The 23,468-nt window shown below is 42.4% G+C and overlaps 2 long non-coding RNA genes across 2 annotated transcripts in view; one reads left to right on the top strand and one right to left on the bottom strand.

Moving 5' to 3' along the window:
- Positions 1 to 4,936: 4,936 nt before the first annotated feature.
- LOC125342451 overlaps positions 4,937 to 23,468 on the bottom strand; it is a 29,891-nt gene continuing 11,359 nt past the window's right edge. Inside the window, exons 2-5 of the long non-coding RNA XR_007209225.1 lie at positions 22,256 to 22,258; positions 21,798 to 21,877; positions 18,313 to 18,316; positions 4,937 to 4,946 (exon numbers count right to left, since the gene is read on the bottom strand). This is a non-coding gene — a long non-coding RNA (uncharacterized LOC125342451). The remainder of the gene's footprint in view (positions 4,947 to 18,312; positions 18,317 to 21,797; positions 21,878 to 22,255; positions 22,259 to 23,468) is intronic.
- LOC125342452 lies at positions 6,801 to 18,875 on the top strand. Its single transcript, XR_007209226.1, has 3 exons — positions 6,801 to 6,810; positions 11,422 to 11,425; positions 18,758 to 18,875. It is a non-coding gene; the product is annotated as an uncharacterized LOC125342452 (long non-coding RNA).

Raw genomic sequence — 23,468 nt, 5'->3', positions numbered from 1 at the left:
ATATTGCTCCCAGTCAGTGCAGAGCTTTTAGCCAGTGCTTTCAGTCCTGGCAGGCCCATGGCATGGGTGTTGATTTTTATTGCCTGCCTGCCTGCCTGCCTGCCTCTCTGTGTTGGTTTGTGTCCTTCCTGAAGTGGCTTTGGTGAGGCCAGTCCCCAAACCAGGCTTCTGGAGCTGGCTTTTAGCTGGCACTTTCAGTCTAGGCAGGCCCAGGGCATGGATACAGGTGAGGGACAGTGTGGAGAAATATAGTTTGCTTCTCCTAAAGTGGTTTTGGTGAGGCCAGTCCCCAAATCAGGCCTCTGAAGCTGGCTCTAGTCATTGTCGAGCTTTTAGCTTGCACTTTCAGGCCCAGAACATGGGTGTGTGGTGTGATTGTGTGTGGAGAAGGGTGGCCTTCCTCTCTTGTTTGTTCATTTGTGCCCTTCCTACAGTGGCTTCAGGGTGGCTAAGCCCTCAATTAAGGAGGTCAGGTCTGGCTGGTGCCATCTTGGGCCACACACATGTTGAATTGTAGGGTCTGGCATCTCTTCTTCATGTTAGAGGGAGGGAATTCTGACCCCCAGGTGATGGTTGTGCCTGAATTCCTGGAGACAGGGATGAGCACTTCCCTTATAGGTTACTGAACCTGTCAGTCCAGGGCTTGGGAATAGGAGCTTCCTATTACCCTGTCCCCTGACTTTACCTTATTTAGGCCCAGACAAGCACAGGTGCCATTACACCATACCACACATCTCCGTGTTTGCATCCTGTGTTGTCTCCTGGCTTATCTCTGGTCAATATGGTGTCCCAAATCAGCGCTTGGAGCTCAGTTGGTTTGTTAGTATAGTTTTTTGTTTTTTCTTTCTTCTCTGGCCTGTTTCCTAACAGTGATAAATATATTTGGGGGCAGCAGGCCTTTGTAACAATTGGCTGCCCATAGACTGCTAGCATTCTTATAAAGACTCCAAGATTTGATCCTTCAAAATGTGGTTTCTCTGATAATTTACATTATAACATGCCCAAACCAGGCTTCTGGATCCAACTCCCAGTCACTGCAGAGACTTTAGATGGTGCTTTCAGTCTGAGCAGGCTCAGGGCATGGTTGTGGGAGTATTTGTGAAAGTGTGTGGAGAAGGTGAGCTTGCCTCTCTTGTTTATTCCACATTTTACTTGGCATACCAAGGTATTTTGTCTAGTTTTTGGAGCATGCCTCGCCAGCCAGGCAACCACCTTTATATTGAGTCGTGTCCCCTGGTGGTCTCAGTGGACCATCACTGCCCCCAGGCCTGGCGTGAGATCTGTCTCATTAGGAGCTGGATGGAGGTAGCAGAAGGCAAGAGCAGAAAGTGTGGTCTAAATGGCCTTTTCCTGTTTTTCTTTCCATCAGCCATGGCTCTGATCCCACTGAACAGAGGAGAGGCCTAAGTGCTGAGGATTGGAATGGTAGGTCTTGGATCTAGGTGTCCAGTCCAATGTTGGATGGGCTCAGTGGACCCCAACAAATCTTGGTTATTAGAAAATCAACCCCAAGACCCCCAGGTCTTGCATAGGGCACGGAGGTTAGGGTGGAGGGGATGTGTGGAAAATGTTTTTTCCAGATGCCTGTAATCCTATGTACTCAGGAGGCCAAGCTCTGTTGATTGCAGTTCGAAACCAGCCCTGGTAGGAAAGTCCATGAGGTTTTTTATCACCAATAACAACAACAAACCTCTAGTAGAAGCAGAGCTGTCTCTCAAGTGGTAGAGTGCTCATGCCTGAGTTCAAGCCCCAGGACCAGCGCAAAAAGATTTTTGGGGGTGGGAATGTGGTTTAGTGGTAGGGTGCTCCCCTAGCATTCATGAAACCCAACCCTCTGTTTGATTCCTCAGCACCACATACACAGAAAAAGCAGGAAGTGGTGTTGTGGCTCAAGTTGTAGAGTACTACCCTTGAGCAAAAGAAGCTCCGGGACAATGCCTAGACCCTGACTTCAAGCTCCAGGATTGGCAAGAAAAAGATTTTCATTTTTATCATATAGGTCTTAGACACATTTATTTTTAAACTTTTATTTATTTTAAATTTTTTTCTTTGCCTGATGTGGGGCCTGAAATTTGTGCCTGGGTTCTGTCCTTGAGGTCTTCAGTTGAAGACTAGTGCTGTACCACCTGAGCCACAGGGCCAATTCTGGTTTTCTAGTGTGGCATTGGAGATAACGGCCTTATGAACTTTCCTGCCTGAGCTGGCTTTGAACCTGGATCCTCTTGTCTCAGCCTCCTGAGTAGCTAGCATGACAGGAGTGAGCCACATTTTATTAGGCACACAAAAGTATTTAACTTTCTTTTTAGTGATTTCCAGTGGTATTGTGTTCCAGGGCCTTGCACAAGCTAGGGAAGTACCACAGCTCTTAGCCCTGGTTGTTTTTATGCTGGTTTTGGTTTTCATGATTTCTAACCTTTGTAGGCATTTTGGAGAGAAAATGCACAGAGTTTCTGGGTAAAATGTGTAGCGCCTGGAAGCTTGGAATCATGAATAGAGGTTCCGGCTCTATAGCTAAAGGTAGAACAGTGTGGATGGACCCCATTAGAACCTTCTCTGGAGAACTCATGCCTTACCCAGGCCCCTGGCCTCTGTTCGTTTCATGGCCATCCTGGGACCTGGGTCAGGGTTGGATTGGGTTGTGGTGAGGGTGGCGGGGTTGTGTTAGGGGTCAGGGCACTGCTAGCAAGTCGCTGATATACAGGCCTCCCCGCACATGCCACCCATGGCGTCACCATCCCCTTCCATCACGCGCGAGCACTGTCTCCAGGTGGATTGGGGCCTTGCATGCTGGAGCCCTGAGTCACGTCCTCCTGTCCCCATACAAGCATGCACACTGTAAGGCCAGAGAAGAGCTGCGGCTCAGCGGCGGGGTGGGGACAGTGAAGGCCTGGTCTGAACGCCAGGCCTGGTGTGAGGGCAAGGTCCCACGGGATGAGGGCTCGGCCCGAACAGGTGGCCCTGAGGGCAATGGCTTTGGCTATGGCATTTGCACGGTCAAGGGTCGACAGTCCTAGCCCCAAATGTGGAGATCCTCACCCCTGACAGTGTCTGGGCCCCACCCCACAGTGCCCACACAGCTTGCCCCTGGTGGCTTTGTGGCCCCTTCCCATGCCATTGCCACGGCTCCGCCCCTGGTGGCGTCACAGCCCCGCCCTATGCCTTTCACACGGCCCCGCCCCATGTTGAGAGGACCAGAACCACTGCCTCCACCCTGGGAGGGCGGGACTTCGGGGAAAGGGAGCCAAGGTGCCGGAAAGCCGCAGCCAGGAGTGACTCCTGCAGGTGAGCTGCCTCAGGCGGGATCCACAGGCCCGAGGGCAGGAGGAGAGCGGTGCCCCGGGCCTGAGGAAGGAGGACAGGAAGTGAGTAGGGGCCTGCGGACAGAGGAGGCCTGAGCCCCTGGCCTGTGGAGAATGGAGGCCAGGCGGCCTAGCTGCTGGTGGAAGGAGAGCCGAGGTCTGCGGAGCCCAGGCCCGCGGAGAGCAGCCTGGGAGCACTGTGCCTGCCGACCTTGCGGCGACTCCGGGAGACCATCTGAGCACAGCCAAAGAAGAGGAGCCTCCTGTCAGGCCCAAACCAGGCTTCTGGCTCCAGCTCCCAGTCACTGTAGAGACTTTGGATGGTGCTTTCAGTCTAGGCAGGCACAGGGCATGGTTGTGGGGGTATTTGTGAAAGTGTGTGGAGAAGTTCAGCCTGCCTCTCTTGTTTATTCCACATTTTACTTGGCATACCAAGGTATTTTGTCTAGTTTTTGGAGCATGCCTTGCCAGCCAGGCAACCACCTTTATATTGAGTCGTGTCCCCTGGTGGTCTCAGTGGACCATCACTGCCCCCAGGCCTGGCCTGAGATGTCCCATTAGAAGCTGGATGGAGGTAGTAGAAGACAGGAGCAGAAAGTGTGGTCTAAATGGCCTTTTCCTGTTTTTCCTTATATCAGCCATGGCTCTGATCCCACTGAACAGAGGAGAGGCCTAAGTGCTGAGGATTGGAATGGTAGGTGTTGGATCTAGGTGTCCAGTCCAATGTAGCAAGGCCCCGCGGGGTGAGCGCCCGGCCCGAACACGCGGCCCTGAGGGCAATGGTTTTGGGGATGGTGAGGACAAGTGCATTTGCACAGGTCGAGGGTCGACAGTCCTAGCCCCAAATGTGTAGATCCTCACCCCTGACAGTGTCTGTGCCCCGCCCCACAGTGCCCACACAGCTCCGCCCCACCCCAATGCAGAGCTTGGGAGAGGCCCCGCCCCACGTGGAGGGGACCTGAACCTCCGCCTCTACCCTGCTAGAGCGGGACTTCCGGGAAAGGGACCTGAGGCTCGGGAACGCTGCAGCCTCGAGATCCTAGTGCTGCATGCTGGACTCGCAGGCCTGCGGCCTAGAGGAGAGCAGGGCCGGGCTTGAGGACAGAGGACAAGAGGAGAGCAGGGGCCTGCGTACAGAGGAGGCCAGAGCTCCAGGCCTGTGGACAATGGAGGCCGGGAAGCCGAGCTGTGGGTGGGAGGAGAGCCGAAGTCAGCAGAACCAAGGCCCATGGAGAGCGGCCTGGAGCACCTCCTGCCGACCTTGAGGTGACTCTGGGAGACTATCCAAGCGCAGCCAACTAAGCAGAGCATCCTGTCAGGTGCAGCCCGGGGCGTGGGCATGGGGTGGGTGTGACAGTCTGTGTGGAGGAGCGTGGCCCGTCTCCCTGCTTGCTTGCTTGTACTCTTCTTGTGGTGGCTTCAGGGTGCCCAAGCCCTGCAGGAGGCAAGTCAGGTCTGGCCGGCGCCATCTTGGTCACACACATGTTGAATTGTAGAGTCTGGCATCTTGTCTTCATGGTAGAGGGAGGGAATTCTAACCTCCAGGTGATGGTTGTGCCTGAATTCCTGGAGACAGGGGTGAGCACTTCCCTTATAGGTTACTGAACCTGTCAGTCCAGGGCTTGGGAATAGGAGCTTCCTATTACCCTGTCCCCTGACTTTACCTTATTTAGGCCCAGACAAGCACAGGTGCCATTACACCATGCCACACATCTCCGTGTTTGCATCCTGTGTTGTCTCCTGGCTTATCTCTGGTCAATATGGTGTCCCAAATCAGCGCTTGGAGCTCAGTTGGTTTGTTAGTATAGTTTTTGTTTTTTCTTTCTTCTCTGGCCTGTTTCCTAACAGTGATAAATATATTTGGGGGCAGCAGGCCTTTGTAACAATTGGCTGCCTATAGACTGCTAGCATTTTAATAGACTGCAAGATTGGATCCTTCAAAATGTGGTTTCTCTGATCATTTATATTATAACAGGCCCACACCAGGTTTCTAGATCCAGCTCCCAGTCACTGCAGAGACTTTAGATGGTGTTTTAAGTCTGGGCGGGCTCAGGACATGGTTGTGGGGGTATTTGTGAAAGTGTGTGGAGAAGTTCAGCCTGCCTCTCTTGTTTATTCCACATTTTACTTGGCATACCAAGGTATTTTGTCTAGTTTTTGGAGCATGCCTCACCAGCCAGGCAACCACCTTTATACTGAGTCATGTCCCATCACTGCTCCTAGGCCTGGCCTGAGACTTGTCCCATTAGGAGCTGGAGGGAGGTAGTAGAAGACAGGAGCAGAAAGTGTGGTCTAAATGGCCTTTTCCTGTTTTTCTTTCCATCAGCCATGCTCTGATCCCACTGAACAGAGGAGAGGCCTAAGTGTTGAGGATTGGAATGGTAGGTGTTGGATCTAGGTGTCCAGTCCAATGTAGGATGGGCTCAGTGGACCCCAACAAATCTTGGTTAGGAGAATATATTCCTCAATCTAGGTCTTGCATAGGGCACGGAGGTTAGGGTGGAGGGGATGTGTGGAAAATGTTTTTTCCAGATGCCTGTAATCCTATGTACTCAGGAGGCCAAGATCTGTTGATTGGTGATACAACAACAACAACAAACCTCTAGTAGAAGCAGAGCTGTGTGTCTCAAGTGGTAGAGTGCTCATGCCTGAGTTTAAGCCCCAGGATCAGCGCAAAAAGATTTTTGGGGGTGGGAATGTGGCTTAGTGGTAGGGTGCTCGCCTATCATTCATGAAACCCTATGTTTGATTCCTCAGTACTACATACACAGAAAAAGCAGGAAGTGGTGCTGTGGATTAAGTGGTAGAGTACTACCCTTGAGCAAAAGAAGCTCAGGGACAGTGCCTAGACCCTTATTTCAAGCTGTAGGATTTGCAAAAAAAAGATTTTCATTTTTATCATATAGGTCTTACACACGTTTATTTATTTTTTTTTATCTTATATAACTCCATAGTTTTTTATTTTGAAAATAGTATTTTCTGAAATATCCTTATAATTTGAGGTGAGCTAATTGATGGTACACCAGAATTACCTGTTTTTCTGGAAGTTTCTAAATGCTGATGAAAGAATAGTTACTAACATATTATTATAGCACACCAACCTAATGGCACCCTGTAATTTTTTTTTAAGAAAATGACTCATTGTTATTTTAGAAAGGCTATCATATCCATTTACTAATATATCTTCAACTTTAAGGTAAATAGTTTAAAAAACATAAAAATGTAAGTACGCTGAAGAGTAACTGCTATTAAACAGTTCTGAACAGGAAGAAAATGTATACTTTCCTTTTATAGAAAATGTTAAATCTGTAATAGCAGCATTTTATGTAAAAGCTGTCTTTGAAAACCCAGATTTTTGTATACACAAAACATTTTTTTCTTTTCCCTGTACAATATAACAATGTTTACACCGGAGAAAAGGTTTCTTCACATTACTTTTCCCATCGCAGGTGGCAGTCAGCTCGAGTGTTATCAGTGGGCCCTGAGCTCAAGCTTCTCAGCACAGCCTTCAGTCCAACATCATGTCATTGATGACATTCAGATCTCTCATGTATGGATAGGCCACCAAGATCTGGTCGATTTTCCGCCTTTGCCTGGAGTCAGGGAAGATCTTTAGCAGGGCCTCCCTCAGCTCTCTGGTTTCAGCAGAAGATCTCTGTGCTTGCATGGGCAGGTTGTGCTGCACAGTGGGAAGGTTTAGTAGGAGAGGGAAGCGGGACTGCTGAGAGAGCCAGGGGCTAGAAGAGGCTCCCTGAATCTGGGGCAGAGGTTGGTGACTGCACCCTGCAATTTTAAATTTTAAAAATTTAAAATTTAAAATTTAAAAATGAATTTTAAAAATTCATGACTGGTCAATTTTGGTTGGACAATTGAGTTGATGTGTATGGAAAACATTCTCTCCACTGACGGAAGGTAACCTGCATACAAGTGTACTTGCAATATAGAATTCAATTCTTTTTAAAATTTTTTTTGGCCAGTCCTGGGTCTTGGACTCAGGGCCTGAGCACTGTCCTGGCTTCCTTTTGCTCAAGGCTAGCACTCTGCTGGGGAATCGAACCCAGGGCCTCATGTATACAAGGCAAGCTCTCTTGCCGCTAGGCCATATCCCCAGCCCCTAGAATTCTATTCTTAAAGGTAAAGTGGCTTAAATTGGAGCAAATAAGCTGACTCCCATGAAATAAACAAAATACAGAGCAACAAGTAGTAAGAATACTAAAGATTTAGTCCACCTGTCTTCCTCTTATTTTGTGTTTTTATTTTGTATTTTGAGGCATGTTATAGCCCAGGCTGGCCTTCTGCTTCAGCCTCCCTAGTGCTGGATTTACAGGCACCACCATTCCTTGCTTCTATCTCAAGCATACAAGTGTGCTCCATGAGTAAACTGAGTTAAAACGTTTCTGAGAGCAGAGGAGCTGCTATCAGTAGAGCTATTGTGACTCTGTAAGAGCCCAGGTCAGCAAGGTATAAGGTAAGCAGTAGCACTGGGCAGTGCTAGGCATTCAACATGACAGGTAGGCCATACTATCCAGGTCTTCCTGAGCTCAGGTCATTATTACTTCACAGGGTTGTATTTTGTTCTTCCCTATTTCCTTGCTCCACTGTTTGGTAATCAGGAGAAAATGAGAAGTCAATTAACTTCTTGGGTAAATAAAACTAATTTGTCACCTACAATTATGTTTAAGAGTAAGTCAGCTGAAGAAACAACAGGGGCTGGGGCTAAGGAAAGCTTCTACACTTAGGCACAGGACTAGTCGGTGAGTTATTGGCTTGGCTGTGGGCATTGCTAACCTAGTGGGCCTTCTCTAGGAAGGCCTTGCAATACTGGAGGCCCTGCTGATAGACCGGCTCGAAGTCGGAGTCGTTTCCATAATAGGGATCTTCAATCATGAGTTGTTTTTGTGGATCATAGCTTCCAAGTAGTTCAGTTTTAGCTTTGCAGTTTTTAACTTGATTACTTCGTTTTTGGTGACCTGTCTTGCCTATGGTCTGTGCTAATGTCATGATTTGTTAGGCAGCTCATAGCTCTTGGATCTGGGGCACGACCCACGTTCCAGTCGGAAATAGCACCGCTGTCAATGGCCCAATTATCTGAAACATTTTGGTCTGCTACAAGTTTTCTGAAAACTGCTTCTACGATAGGTGACTGGCAAATGTTACCTAGACACACAAATATTACGGATTTTGGACTCTGTTCCGCTATCTTCCTGTGTGGTCGCTGGCGCCTACACATTTATTTTTAAACTTTAATTTATTTAAAATTTTTTTCTTTGCCGAATGTGGGGTATGAATTCTGTGCCTGGGTTCTGTCCTTGAGGTCTTCAGTAGTAGTGCTCTACCACCTGAGCCACAGCACCACTTGTGGTTTTCTAGTGGGTCGTTGGAGATAACAGTCTTATGAACTTTTCTGCCTGAGCTGGCTTTGAACCTGGATCCTCTTGTCTCAGCCTCCTGAGTAGCTAGGATGACAGGAATGAGCCACATTTTATTAGGCATACAAAAGTATTTAACTTTCTTTTTAGTGATATCCAGTGGTATTGTGTTCCAGGGCCTTGCACAAGCTAGGCAAGTACCTCAGCTCTTAGCCCTGGTTCTTTTTATGCTGCCTTTGTAGGCATTTTGGAGAGAAAATGCACAGGGTGTCAGAATAAAATGTGTAGAGCCTGGAAGCTTGGAATCCTGAATAGAGGTTCTGGCTCTATAGGCCAAGGTAGAACAGTGTGGATGCACCCCATTAGAACCTGCTCTGGAAAAATCATGCCTTGCCCAGGCCCCTGGCCTATGTTCAAGTCTGCATCAAGTTTTCATTTATACTTTCATATCCATCCTGGGGCCTGGAGAAGGAGGTGAAGGCATGTGTGAGGAAGGGCAGCTTATCTTTTATTGCTTCATATGTTGGTGCTGTTCAGAACAATTTCAGTGACCCTAGGCCCCTGCCCAAGCTTCTGACTCTTTGCTATGTATTCATTTCTGCTTTTGGTCATGTCCTGCTCTGTGATTGTGAGTTAGGGGCTGAGGGGCTGTGTGGAAAATATTTTATTTTTATTACATAGGTCTTACACACATTTTGTTCAGCATAGAAAGCATATATGTTTCTTTTTGGTGAATGTAAAATTTATTGTTTCAGGGCCTCCCACAACCTAGGCAATCAACTCACCACTGAACCTCACCCCTTTAATATAACCCAGTCAGTTCCTTTAGACTGGTTTTATTCAAGTTTTCTAGTAAGGACCTCCTGTGTGACTTTCTGTTTTGTTCTTCCCCTGTCACCTATATAGGATCCTGCTTCCCTGGGGAGTAGTTCCAGCATGCCCATCCTTTGTTGCCTGTTGACTTCTTCTGCCTGTAAGTACTTTGAGGGCAAAATGTGTCTAGTATCAGCAGAAAACATGGAGTACATACACTTGGAATTTTGAGTGTAGTATCTGGAAGTATGGCCCAATGTAGAAAAGTGGCTTGAATGACACTCCCTCCCCTGAAGAAGTGACACCCATTCAAAAACATTCTGAAGTTGGCATCACTGTCCGTCAAAGTTCTAAGACCCTCTAATCATTGAATCACAATCATATGAGGAGGCATCAGGGAGAAGGTGAGAAGGATCTGGTATGAAAACATGGCCACTGGGTTTAGTTTAGGAGCTGAGCAACCAGTGTGGCTGGGACTGAAGCAACCAGACCCTGGCTGGCCCTGCTCCAAGGTAATACTGGGTGATGGAGGGACTTGAAAGTGCCATGGTGTCACCAGGCAAATGGCCTCTCAGACCCTGACAGCTATTCCTTATGCTCATTAGTGCGCAGTTCCAGACAGGGACTCCATCTAAGTAGCCACACAGATACTTGGGGCCTCAATTGCTGCTATGAGGCAGGATGCAGAATGAGACTTGGCAAAACACACATTTTAGCCATAAAGCATGCCATGAGGACTGGCTGTTTACTCCTGGTACTTGAACTCTGGGCCTGGGAGCTGTCCCTGAGCTTCTTTTTGCTTAATACTAGCACTCTACCACTTTAACGACAGCACCATTTCCGGCCTTTTCTGTTTATGTGGTTCTGAGGAGTCGAACTCAAGGCTTTATGCATGCTAGGCAAGCACTCTACCACTAAGCCACATTCTCAGCCCCAGTCTTGGGTTTTGAGATGACACTTTAGGCACATCTGAGGAACACACATTGTCGCCGTTGAAGCAACAGAAGCATGGGCCTCACTTGATCAACACTAGGGTTGTTTGATGGTAGAGAGTGGGGTGTCCCAGGCATGCACTGAGCATTGTAGACTCAGGCTGGAAAGGCCACCATGATGCTTGGGCTGGATAAAGCTGAAGCCCGGAGATTAGTAGGTGCTATCATGGGTGACAGAAAATCTACAAGCCATTAAAAGAAAAGTTCGATAAGTTGAAATCCTTTAAAGGAAATCAGTACAAACCTCCTAAGATTCCAAACATAAGCTGCAAAACTCGTCAGACAAAGCACCCATTAATTCCTAAGTCCAGAGTGTCAATAAATCAAGAAGAGAGCCAGGCACCAGTGGCTCACACCAATGATCCTCGCTACTCAGGAGGCTGAGATCTGAGGATCATGGCTCAAAGCCAGCCCAGGCAGGAACGTGCTTGAGACCCTTATCTCCAATTAAATGCCAGAAAACCAGAAGTGGCACTGGCTCAAGTACACCCCCCGACGGACAACAGCAAAAGAACAGACCACTGAATAACCTGAGAGACACATGGTTCAGACATGTGAACAGGGAAGAAGATGCAACTAACTGTTGAATCTCCATAAATTGTATGTCATTGTTCAACAGTGGCACAAATGACTGTTAATTCTTTTTCAGATTCATATGTGCAAATCCCCTGTGTTGTTGGTGATTCTTAGGGACATTTTTGGTGTTTCATTATTTCTAGGATTGGCTTTATTTGACTAAGTGTTGGATTGTTAACATGCAAAATACAGTTGATGTTGGATTCTTTTAGACCAGCAGCTTTTACGAATTAGTACACTGAAGAAAACTGCACTTGTGCCACCTAGTGTCTCATTTAAGTGGCTCTCTCCTCTCCTGTTTCCCTTTCTTTTCTCCTCCCCTCCCCTCCTCTTTTTTCTTTCTCCAGACATTGTATTGCTGCATTAGACCAGGGGGGTCTCAAATTTTTCTTCTTGCCTCAGCCTCCCAACTATTGTGGTTACCTGCATTTACCACCCTACCAGTCTCAATATTATCCTTCCCCCCCTCCTCCCTTCCTCCTCCCCCTCCATCCTCTCTCCTCTTCTTCCCCTCCTCTTTTCTGTCTTTTCTTTGTCCCCTAGATGTTGTATTTCTACATTAGACCAAGCTTATTTTGAACTCTCAATCTTCCTTCCTCATCCTACCAACTGTGGGGCTTACCTGATTTTGCTACCCTACCTGGCTCAATTTTATGATCTAAAATTTCCTGAAAAAGGACTCTTCTAGGGGCAGGGAATATGGCCTAGTGGCAAGAGTGATTGCCTCTTATACATGAATCCCTGGGTTCAATTCCTCAGCACGACATATATAGAAAGGGTCAGAGGTGGTGCTGTGGCTTAAGTGGCATAGGGTTAGCCTTGAGCAAAAAGAACCCAGAGACAGTGCTCTGGCCCTGAGTCCAAGCCCCAAGACTGCCCCCCCTCGGAACTGCTTTAGTTCTGTTTTAATAACAGACTTACCTGTAGAATAAAATAGAATGGGTTTTCGTTCCCCTTTTCATTTGAAAACATTATTCTCCCTCTTCTCTTCTCCTTATCTCCTCTGTGTCCCTGCCTCCTTCTTTTCCTCCTCCGCCTTCTCCTCTCCTCTTCTCCATTGATAACATGAGAACATACCTTAATTTTTCTTCAATTAATGCCAATCATTCTTCTTACAATTCCACCAAGCCTTATTCTTGGCCCTACAATTATAGTTTAAACTCTAGTTTACATTATAGTTTAAACAAAACAATTGACTGTGAATCTAGAAACAAAGAATTATAGTTCTTTTAATTACCCGAAAAAGTAAAGAGGAGCTCCTAACTCCTCCACCCATACATAAAAGTATGGCTTTTTAATTATCTTTTTAAGGATAATGGTAATCCAGTGGCCTTCGGAGCCAAAAATTTGGTGCAAATCCAAGATAAAGTAACCTATAATGCTTACCCTATCATTTATATTCATATTAGCTATTCTTCTAAAACCCCTAACAAAAGTTTTAATGGGTCAACCAACAGTAACATATCCTGGTCAAATGACTAAATCTATAAAATGAGCCTTCATTATTAGTCTGATTCCACTATTCCTATTCATCAATATAAAAAAAGAGACAGTCATCTCTAATTATCACTGAATAACTATTCACTCCACAGAATTATACATAAGCTTTAAGTTAGATCTTTATGCTGTTATTTTTTTATTTTTTTATTTTGGCCAGTCCTGGGGCTTGGACTCAGGGCCTGAGCACTGTCCCTGGCTTCTTTTTGCTCAAGGCTAGCACTCTGCCACTTGAGTCACAGCGCCACTTCTGGCCATTTTCTGTATATGTGGTGCTGGGGAATCGAACCCAGGGCTTCAAGTATACGAGGCAAGCGCTCTTGCCAGTAGGCCATATCCCCAGCCCTGTTATTTTTTTTTTAATCTATAGCCCTATTCCTTACTTGGTCCATCATAGAATTTTCTACATGATATGTACATTCAGATCCAAACCTAAACCGATTTATGACCTACCTCCTTATATTTCTATTTTTTTTTATTTTTTTATTTTTATTTATTTATTTTTTTTGCCAATCCTGGGCCTTGGACTCAGGGCCTGAGCACTGTCCCTGGCTTCTTCACGCTCAAGGCTAGCACTCTGCCACTTGAGCCACAGCGCCACTTCTGGCCGTTTTCTGTATATGTGGTGCTGGGGAATCGAACCTAGGGCCTCGTGTATCTGAGGCAGGCACTCTTGCCACTAGGCTATATCCCCAGCTTACCTCCTTATATTTCCCATCACTATGATCATCCTAGTCACAGCTAATAATATGTTCCAACTCTTTATTGATGGGAGGGTGTAGGAATTATATCCTTTCTATTAACCGGATGATGGTATTGTCGAGCAGATGCTAACACTGCAGCTCTACACACTATTGTCTATAACCACATTGGACACATTTGCTTTATTTTATCTATAGCATGATTTTATAATACCTGTAATTCATGAGAACTTCAGCAAATTTTTTTTAATAAGTAATGAAACTGCCTTACCCTTACTGGGTTTAATTCTAGCAGCTACTGGTAAATCCGCTCAATTTGGCTTACACCCATGGCTTCCATCTGCCATAGAAGGTCCTACACCTGTATCTGGTCTACTATACTCTAGTACTATAGTTGTAGCAGGAATCTTTCTGCTAATTCATTTTTATCCCTTTATAGCTAATCTCCCAAATATTACATCACTAATTCTATGTATTGGGGCCATTACAACCTTATTCACAGCAATCTGTGCCCTGACCCAAAACGATATTAGAAAAATTATTGCATTCTCTATCTTAAGCCAACTCGGTTTGATAATAGTAACTCTAGGCATTAATCAGCCTTATTTATCATTTCTTCACATCTGTACACATGCATTCTTCAAAGCTATGTTACTTATATGTTCTGGCTCAATTATCCACAACTTAAATGATGAACAAGGCATTCGAAAAATAGGAGGAATTGCCCATGTCTACCATTTACAACATCTGCTCTAATTGTAGGTAGCCTAGCTTTAACTGGCACACCCTTCCTTACAGGATTTTACTCAAAAGACCTAATCAATGAAGCAATAAATCTGTCATATACTAATTCTTGGGCCCTAATCATCACCCTAATTGCAACATCTTTTACAGCTATCTACAGCTCACAAATTATTTTCTTCGTTTTAAAAGGACATCCACAATTTTTGCCAGTTAATTCCATCAATTAAAATAATCCAAGCTAATTAATCCGATCAAACGCCTTCTAATAGGAAGCATCTTCGCTGGTTTCCTATTTTCCAACCTTATTAATCCTACCAACACCTAAACTATAACTATGCCTATTATAATCAAATTATCAGCTCTAACAGTAACTATCATAGGGTTTATACCTGCAATAGAACTAAACATTGTATCATCTTATTTAAAATTAAATCCAAAATCATATTCATTCAACTTCCCTAACCTGCTAGGATTTTTTCCAACCATCACACATAGACTCCTTCCTAATACAGGTCTCAGATTTAGTCAAAAATTAGCAACATCAGCTATAGACTATACATGAAATGAAAAAATTATACCTAAAACCCTAGCTACCATTAATACATCTGCTTCTAGCTCTGTGTCATATCATAAAGGCCTATTAAAAATGTATTCATCATTCATCTTAGCAACCCTACTTCTACTAGTTATTATTAGCTAAACGCCATGAGTAATTTCAATAATAAGATAAACAGCTATAGAGTTCAACCACCAACTACTATAATTCAACTCCCATAACTGTAAGTAGCCGCCACCCCAAGTGAATCTTCCCGAACTAGTAATACATCATCTTCACCAAATGCTAAAATATTGTCTCAATTATATAATCCACCTACACCTTCTAACCCCTCAAAATGCAGAACAGTAATTACTAAAATGACTTCTAGTAAGATTCCTAATAATAGTAAAAATCAGAGTCATAAATTTGAGCCTCAAGTTTCAGGATATTCATCAGTTGATATAGCACTTGTATAACCAAATACTACTAACATCCCTCGTAAATAAATAAAAAATACAATCATACCAATATAAGAGCTATCATTTGGAATTATTAAGACCACACCCAACAGCCCCACTAGCAATCAATCCTACACCCGCGAAAATAGGTGAAGCTTTAATAGCCACCCCAACAAAACCTAAAACTGTTAAGATTAAAGTTAAATAAATTTGTCATGATTTTCACATTTACTTAAACCATGACCAATGACATGAAAAATCGTTAATTGAACTATAAAAACACTTTATAATGACAATCATATCAAAGTCTCATCCTCTCATAAAAATAGTAAACCATGCTTTCATTGACCTTCCAACTCCCTCTAACTTCTCAGGATGATGAAACTTTGGATCCCTTTTTGGAGTATGCTTAATTACCCAAATTTCTACTGGCCTATTCTTATCTATGCACTACACATTTGATACACTCACAGCATTTTCTTCAGTCGCGCATATTTGCCGAGATGTTAACTATAGTTGATTAATCCGATGTATACACTCAACGGACCATCATTATTCTTCATTTGTCTTTATCTGCACATTGGACGAGGTATTTATTACGGCTCATACCTCTACAAAGAAACCTGACATATCGGAATTATTCTTCTATTTCTAGTAATTGCTACAGCCTTTATAGGTATAGGATATGTACTTCCATGAGGACAGATGTCATTTTGAGGAGCCACTGTAATTACCAATGTATTATCAGCATTCCCTTATATTGGCTCAGACCTAGTAAGAGTGAATTTGAGGGGGGTTTTCAGTTGATAAAGCTACTTTAACTCGTTTCTTCGCGTTCCATTTCATTCTACCATTTATTATTACAGCAATGTCCATAGTTCATCTTTTATTTCTTCATGAAACAGGATCTAATAATACACTAGGCATCCTGTCTGATTTTGATAAAATTCCATTCCATCCTTACTACTCGTTCAAAGATCTATTAGGAGGTGTAGCATTGCTAGCCTTCTTCTTTATGATCGTTTTATTCTTCACAGATGCCTTAGGAGACCCAGATAATTATATACCAGATAACCCACTCAATGCAACAGCTCATATTAAACCAGAATGATATTTACTATTCGCCTATGCTATTCTATGCTCAATTCCAAATAATCTAGGAGGAGTAATTGCCCTGATCCTATCAATCCTAGTCCTTGCCCTATTCCCACTCCTCCATACATCTAACCGACGTTGATTAATATTCCGACCTATTAGCCAAATCCTATTTTTGAATTTTAGTCCCAGATTTATTTATTCTAACCTGAATTGGAGGACAACCAGTAGAACCACCCTTTATCATTATTGGACAAATAACATCCATTGTCTATTTTTCTATTATCCTTCTCTTTCTCTCAATTGTCAGATTAATTGATAATAAAATACTTAAATGAAGACTGCTTTAATAGTGTAAGGATTATATAGGTCTTGTAAACCTAAGATGAAGATTTTATCTTCTTAAAGCATTCAGGGAAAGAATACAATCCTACTTCCAACCCCCAAAGCTGGAATTCTTAAAGTATTCCCTGTACCTGGGAGACGTAATAAATTTAAACTGTTTCATCAGGCTTAATCTTAAACTCTCCCCCCCCCCAAAAAAATTGCCGTGCATATTATGATTAATCGTTCATAAACTGTAAAATGCTTATGCCACATTAAATTAATACATACATGCTTATAAGCAAGTAATAACCCCCATAAAGTACGTTTACATCCTATGTTATATCCACATTAAATGCTCCACAATATGAATATTGTACAGTATAATAAGTTAATGCTTGTAAACAGTAATACCATACCCACATTAATCCATCAAATTTCGTTTGTCCTTGAACACGTGGATATCCCCTGCTACTTGTTGTCTCTTAATCTACCATCCTCCGTGAAACCATCAACCCGCCTACTCGGCCTACCCTTCTTGTTCTGGGCCCATAAAACTTGGGTGTAGCTATTGTGAAACTATACCTGACATCTGGTTTGTACCTCAGGGCCATAAAATTAAGATCACCCACACGTTCCCCTTAAGACATCTTGATGGATTAGTGACTAATCAGCCCTTGAGCAACATAACTGTCATACCCCTGGTATTTTTTTTATTTTCTGCATGCTGTGACTCAGCTAAGCCATCAGGCATGGACGCAGCCAATTGATCTGTAGCTGGATTTATTAACTAACATTCTCCAAACCCATAATTATCAAGACATTGACATATTAATGAATGCTCGAGGACATGAAACAATTTTATACTAAAATAGTACTCTAATGCATACACAGAAATAATATTTATTCTTCTCCCCTTAGGAGATTAGCACTTTGTTAACACTCATTTCCCTAAACATTAATAGATGCAAATACCAATATAGTCCTAATCTGAATTTAATAAAAACTTAGTGGACACTCAAAACTCCTAAGGCCACTGGGTTAATGTAATTGTTTAATTCAATAAACACAAAGGGTTGGTCCTGGCCTTTTTATTTGCTGTCAGTAAAATTATACATTCAAATTTCCGTACGCTGGTGAGTTTTACCCTAAAATTCAGTTAGAGTAAAAGGAGTATGTTTTAAGCTCTCAATATAACAATTGAAGCTCATAATGCCATGTTTAACCACATCCCCATGGGCTACAGCAGTGATAAAAATTAAGCTGTGAACGAAAGTTCGACTTAAGTTATACTGACATAGGGTTGGTAAACATCGTGCCAGCCACCGCGGTCATACGAATGACCCAAATAAATAAAGTTCGGCGCAACAAGTGTTGAATTAAATATCCATTAAAATTAAAGTACAGCTAAGCTGTAAGAAGTCCTAGCATTTATGAAAAACAATGTGGAAAGAAATTTTATGTAATTAAAACACTATAACACAAACTGGGATTATATACCCCACTACGTATAGTTGTAAACACAAATAGGTTTAAAACAAGCATATTCACCAGAGAACTAGCCACAGCTTAAAACTCAAAGGACTTGGCAGTGCTTTATATCCATGTAGAGGAGCCTGTTCTGTAATCAGTAAACCCCAATAAACCTCACTATTTCTTGCTAATTCAGTCTATATACCAACATCTTCAGAAAACCCTAAAAAGGCCCTCAAGTAAGCCCAATTATATTATATAAAAAAGTTAGGTCGAGGTGTAACTCGAGATGAAATGGTCTACATTTTCTGGTCCAGAACATAGGAAACCTTGTCTGGAATAGACAACATAAAGGATGATTTAGCAGTAAACTAAAAATAGATTGTTTACTTGAATAGAGCAATGAAGCACACACACACACACCGCCCGTCACCCTCCTCAGTATTCGATGCAGATAAGTACATAACTTTTATCTACAAGAATTAAGAGGAGATAAGTCTTAACAAGCTAAGCGTACTGGAAAGTGCACCTGGATTAATCAAAGTGTAGCTTAAATAAAGCATGTGACTTATGGTCAGAATACTTCAAAATACTTGAATGCTTTGAACTATTGCTAGCCTAGCCCTCCATAAACTAAATTATTCTTAATGTATAAATTAAATCATTCACCCCTAAACTAGTATAGGAGATAGAAATTTTATTACTACAGCTATAGAAACAGTACCGCAAAGGAAAGATGAAAGATATAATTAAAGTATAACAAAGCAAAGATAAAACCTTCTACCTTTTGCATAATGGACTAACTAGAATAAATTTGACAAGTGTTTTCGCCAAACACCCCAAAATCAGACGCGCTAACTTTAAATGGCTAACCAGAGCCAACTCGTCTATGTCGCAAAATAGTGAGATAATTTAAAGGTAGAGGTGAAAAGCCTACTGAGCCTGATGATAGCTGGTTGCCCAGCCAAAGAATTTTAGTTCAACTTAAAATTTACCTTAACTATTAATAAATTAAATGTAAATTTTAATGTTAATCTAAAGAGTTACAGCTCTTCAGAATTAGGATTCAACCTTTTCTAGTGAATAAATAATCATAATTGGCCTAAAAGCAGCCACCAATTAAGAAAGCGTTCAAGCTCAACACGAGTTAAATATAAATATTACTAAAACCTATAACAATTCCTACAAATACAGTGGGCCAATTACATTAGATGCACCAATGTTAGTATAAGTAATAAGAATAATTTCTCCTGACATAAGTGTATATCCGCCCAAATAAGTCACTGATAATTAAAATTAACATTTTAAAAACTCCATATTAATCTTAAACCCATACAAACCAATGTTAATCCAACACAGGTATGTCAACAAAGAAAGATTTAAAAATATAAAAGGAACTCAGCAAACACAAGCCCCGCCTGTGTACTGAAAACATCACCTCTAGCATCACAAGTATTAGAGGCACCGCCTGCCCAGTGACTAATGTTAAATGGCCGTGGTATCCTAACCGTGCAAAGGTAGCATAATCACTTGTTTCTTAATTAGTGACTAGTATGAACGGCATAATGAGGGCTTAACTGTCTCTTACATTTAGCCCATGAAAGTGACCTTTCCGTGAAGAGGTGAAATTAAATAAGACAAAAAGACCCTATGGACCTTAAATTAACTTTCTATTAAAAACTTAAACTCACTGTAGCTGAGGTAAACAGTAACAAGCTAGAAAGAAAATTTTGGTTGGGGTGACCTCGGAGAAAAAATAATCCTTTGAAAGACCTAGACCTGGACTTACAAGTCAGAGTTAAGCTACGTCACCTTTGATCCAGAATTTCTGATCAATGGACCAAGTTACCCTAGGGATAACAGCGCAATCTCATGAAATAGTCCATATTGATAATGAGGTTTATGCCCTCAATGTTGGATCAGGACATCCAAATGGTGCAGCAGCTATTAGAGGTTCATTTGTTCAACGATTAAAGTCCTACGTGATCGGAGTTCAGACCGGAGAAATCCATGTCGGTTTCTATCTATTTACTATTTTTCGCAGTACGAAAGGACCAGAGAAATAAGGCCAATTTTTCCCAAAGCGCCTTAATGCTTAATTAATGATTTATTTCTTCACTAAATTAGCATGCCCAAAATAAGTTCCAAGATAAGGAACTGTTAGGATGGCAGAGCTCCGCAATTGCGTAAGATTTAAAACTTTATTATTAGAGGTTCAACTCCTCTCCCTAACAACTTGTTTATTTTAAATTTACTTATATTTATTATTCCAATTTTATTAGCAATAGCCTTCTTAACCCTACTGGAACGCAAGATCCTAGGCTATATACAATTACGAAAAGGTCTTAACATTGTATGTCCATACGGTGTTTTTCAACTGTTCTCGGATGCTATAAAACTGTTCATTAAAGAGCCTATTCATCTTAGCAGCATCAAGCATATCAGTATATACAATTTTATGATCAGGATGAGCATCCAATTCAAAATACGCTATATTTGGAGCATTACGAGCTATAGCTCAAACCATTTCATAGGAAGTAAGCCTAGCAATCATCCTCCTATCAGTAATACTATTAGCTGGACCATTCTCAATATTATCCCTATCAATGTCTCAAGAATATATCTGAATAATTCTCCCAGCATGACCCCTAGCTATAATATGATTTATCTACACACTAGCTGAAACAAACCGAGCTCCCTTTGACCCAACCGAAGGTGAATCTGAAGTAGTTTCAGGCTTCAACGTTGAATATGCCACTGGACCGAATGCCTTATTCTTTATGGCAGAATATGTAAATATTATCCTAATAAATTCATTAACCACTGTTGGGCTCGTTAGCCTCTCCCGGCTCGGGTACTTACTTCTTTCTTTCCACCCTCCCTTTCACGCCCTCTCCCCTAGTCATCCGACCCGCAGATAAGCTAGGGTGAAGCGGGGGAGTCAGCACCGACCTGTCGTGCACGAGGCCTGGCCGAGAATGTATGCCCGTCTCCTTACCACGAAAGTCTGACGTACACATGCCTCGGGGTTAGCTTCTTAGAGCGAACTAACTTTATTGAGACAAGGACAATGGGAGATGATTCCGAGGGGAGGGGTTTGGCCAGGATGTCCATAGGCTGAAAGGTATCACCTGACCCCCAAGAGCTATTGTCACTTGAGCACGCCGAGCCAGGGCGGAGCTTGTAGGCGCCGGGCTGGCTAGGATGGGCTGGGGGCTGTTTGCCCAACCGGTTTCTCTGGATTCCGATCCAGAGAGGGAAGCCTGGCCGCATTCCCCAGGGCTGGGGGAGGGGCATCAAGCCCCTTCCATCAAGGCGAGGGATCGATCCCAACAAACCACTATTTTATTTTTTGGTCCAACCGACTCAACACTCAATGCAGAAATGATAACTTCAAACCTAGTTGTAAAAGTATTAATTTTAACTTCTTCGTTTCTATGGCATCATATCCACATTTTCGATATGACCAACTTACGCATTTTCTATGAAAAACTTCCTTCCCCTAACCCTGCTCTATGTATGTGGCACATTTCACTACCTATATGTACGACGAGCTAATATAGAAATATGTCTGACTAAAGAGTTATTTTGATAGAGTAAAATATAAAGATTATATTCCTTTTATTTTTAGAATTATAGGACTCGAACCTAACCTAATAACTCAAAATTCTTCATGCTACCTATTACACTAAATTCTAGTAAGGTCAGCTAATTAAAGGTCTCAGGCCCATACTCCGAAAATGTTGGTTTTAACCCCTCTCATACTAATTAATATTGTTGTATATTCACTAGTTACATTTACTATCTTTATAGGATCCATATTATTTCTCACAACCTCACACTCAATATACATATGAATAGGACTAGTAATTAGCATACTAGCAATTATTCCTATAATTATTTACAACAGTAATCCACGTTCAACAGAAGCCGCCACAAAATATTTCCTAACACAAGCAACAGCATCAATAATCCTTATATATGATATCCTCAATAACCTTGATTCATGTGGACAATGAAACATAGTTGACCTAAAAAAGACAACCTATACCTATATATACTACCAATTGCCCTAGCCATAACTTGGATTAGCCCCATTCCACCTTTGAGTATTAGAAGTTACTCAAGGCATTCCATTACTCTCTGGTATAATCCTACTAACATGACAAAAACTGGGTCCAATCTCAATTATATACCAAATGGCCAACAACCTAAATACAAACATAATATTTATAGCTATATCAGCAATTCTTATTGTGGGTTGAGGAGGTCTTAATCAGACTCAAATACGAAAAAGCCTAGCATATTCATGCATCACCCATGTAGGATGGATAGCAGCAATAACAACCTATAATCCCACCGCAATAACCCTTAACTTACTTACATCATACGCACAATTAACATGTTCATCTCCTTAGACTTTCTATCAGCTAATAACACTACATCTCTAACCATAGCATGAAATTCTACCCCATTAATTACTTTAATTATGCCGGTCACACATATCATTAGGAGGACTACCCCCACTAACAGGATTTCTACCTAAATGGTTTATTATCCAAGAAATAGTGTCAAACAAAAATATTATAGCAAGTATATTTATAGCCATATCAGCCCTACTCAACCTTTACTTTTATCTTCGACTATTCAGTTCCCATTCCAAAATAATCAATTCATATGAGGACTAAATAATCACAAAATCTTATGACCCATCCTGACTCTTCTTTTTCTGTCCTCATTTTCACTCCCTCTATCCCCATTATTGTACTCAATATTCTAGAAATTTAGGTTAACCAAAGACCCTAAGTAAACACTCAAATTTAATTTCTGTATTTAAGGACTGCAGAATGAATAGTACATCTTCTGGACGCAAACCAATCGCTTTTCTTAAGCTAAATCCTCACTAGATTGATAGGTATCAAACCTACAAAATATTAGTTAACAGCTAAATACCCTAAATCATCTGGCTTCAATCTACTTCTCCCGCCAAGAAAAAAGGCAGGAGAAGTCCCGGAAGGATTGAAGCTGCTCCTTTGAATTTGCTATTCAATATGAAATTTCACCTGAGGACTCTGATAGAAAGTGGTCTACCCCTGTAATTAGATTTACAGTCTAATGCCTTACTCAGCCATTCTATCAATAATTAATCATTGATTATTTTCAACAAATAAAGAAATTGGAACCCTATACTTTATATTCGGAGCATGAGCCGGAAGAGTAGGTGCGGGTTTATGCATCCTCATCTGAGCTGAACTTGGTCAACCAGGAGCTCCATTAGGGGATGATCAAATCTACAATGTAGCTGTCACTGCCCACGCATTTGTTATAATTTTCTTCATAGTTATACCAATTATGATTGGAGGGTTCGCAAACTGATTAGTGCCATTAATGATTGGAGCACATGATATAGCATTTCCTCCTATGAATAGCATAAGCAATTCTATGATCTGAAAGTTCTTGAGAAGGCACTTTTATAGTTGTTTTAGTAACTCTCCTTTTCTCCTCCCCTCCTCCACCTCTGCCCCACCCCCTCCTGCATTTCTCCTCCTCCCCCTCCCCCTCCCTGCCTCCTCCTGTCCTGCTCTTCTT

The sequence above is a fragment of the Perognathus longimembris genome, chromosome 26 (assembly GCF_023159225.1).
Source record: "Perognathus longimembris pacificus isolate PPM17 chromosome 26, ASM2315922v1, whole genome shotgun sequence".
NCBI lineage: Eukaryota > Metazoa > Chordata > Mammalia > Rodentia > Heteromyidae > Perognathus > Perognathus longimembris.
Note: the sequence above shows the minus strand (reverse complement) of the source record. Positions and strands in the feature narration are given on the sequence as shown.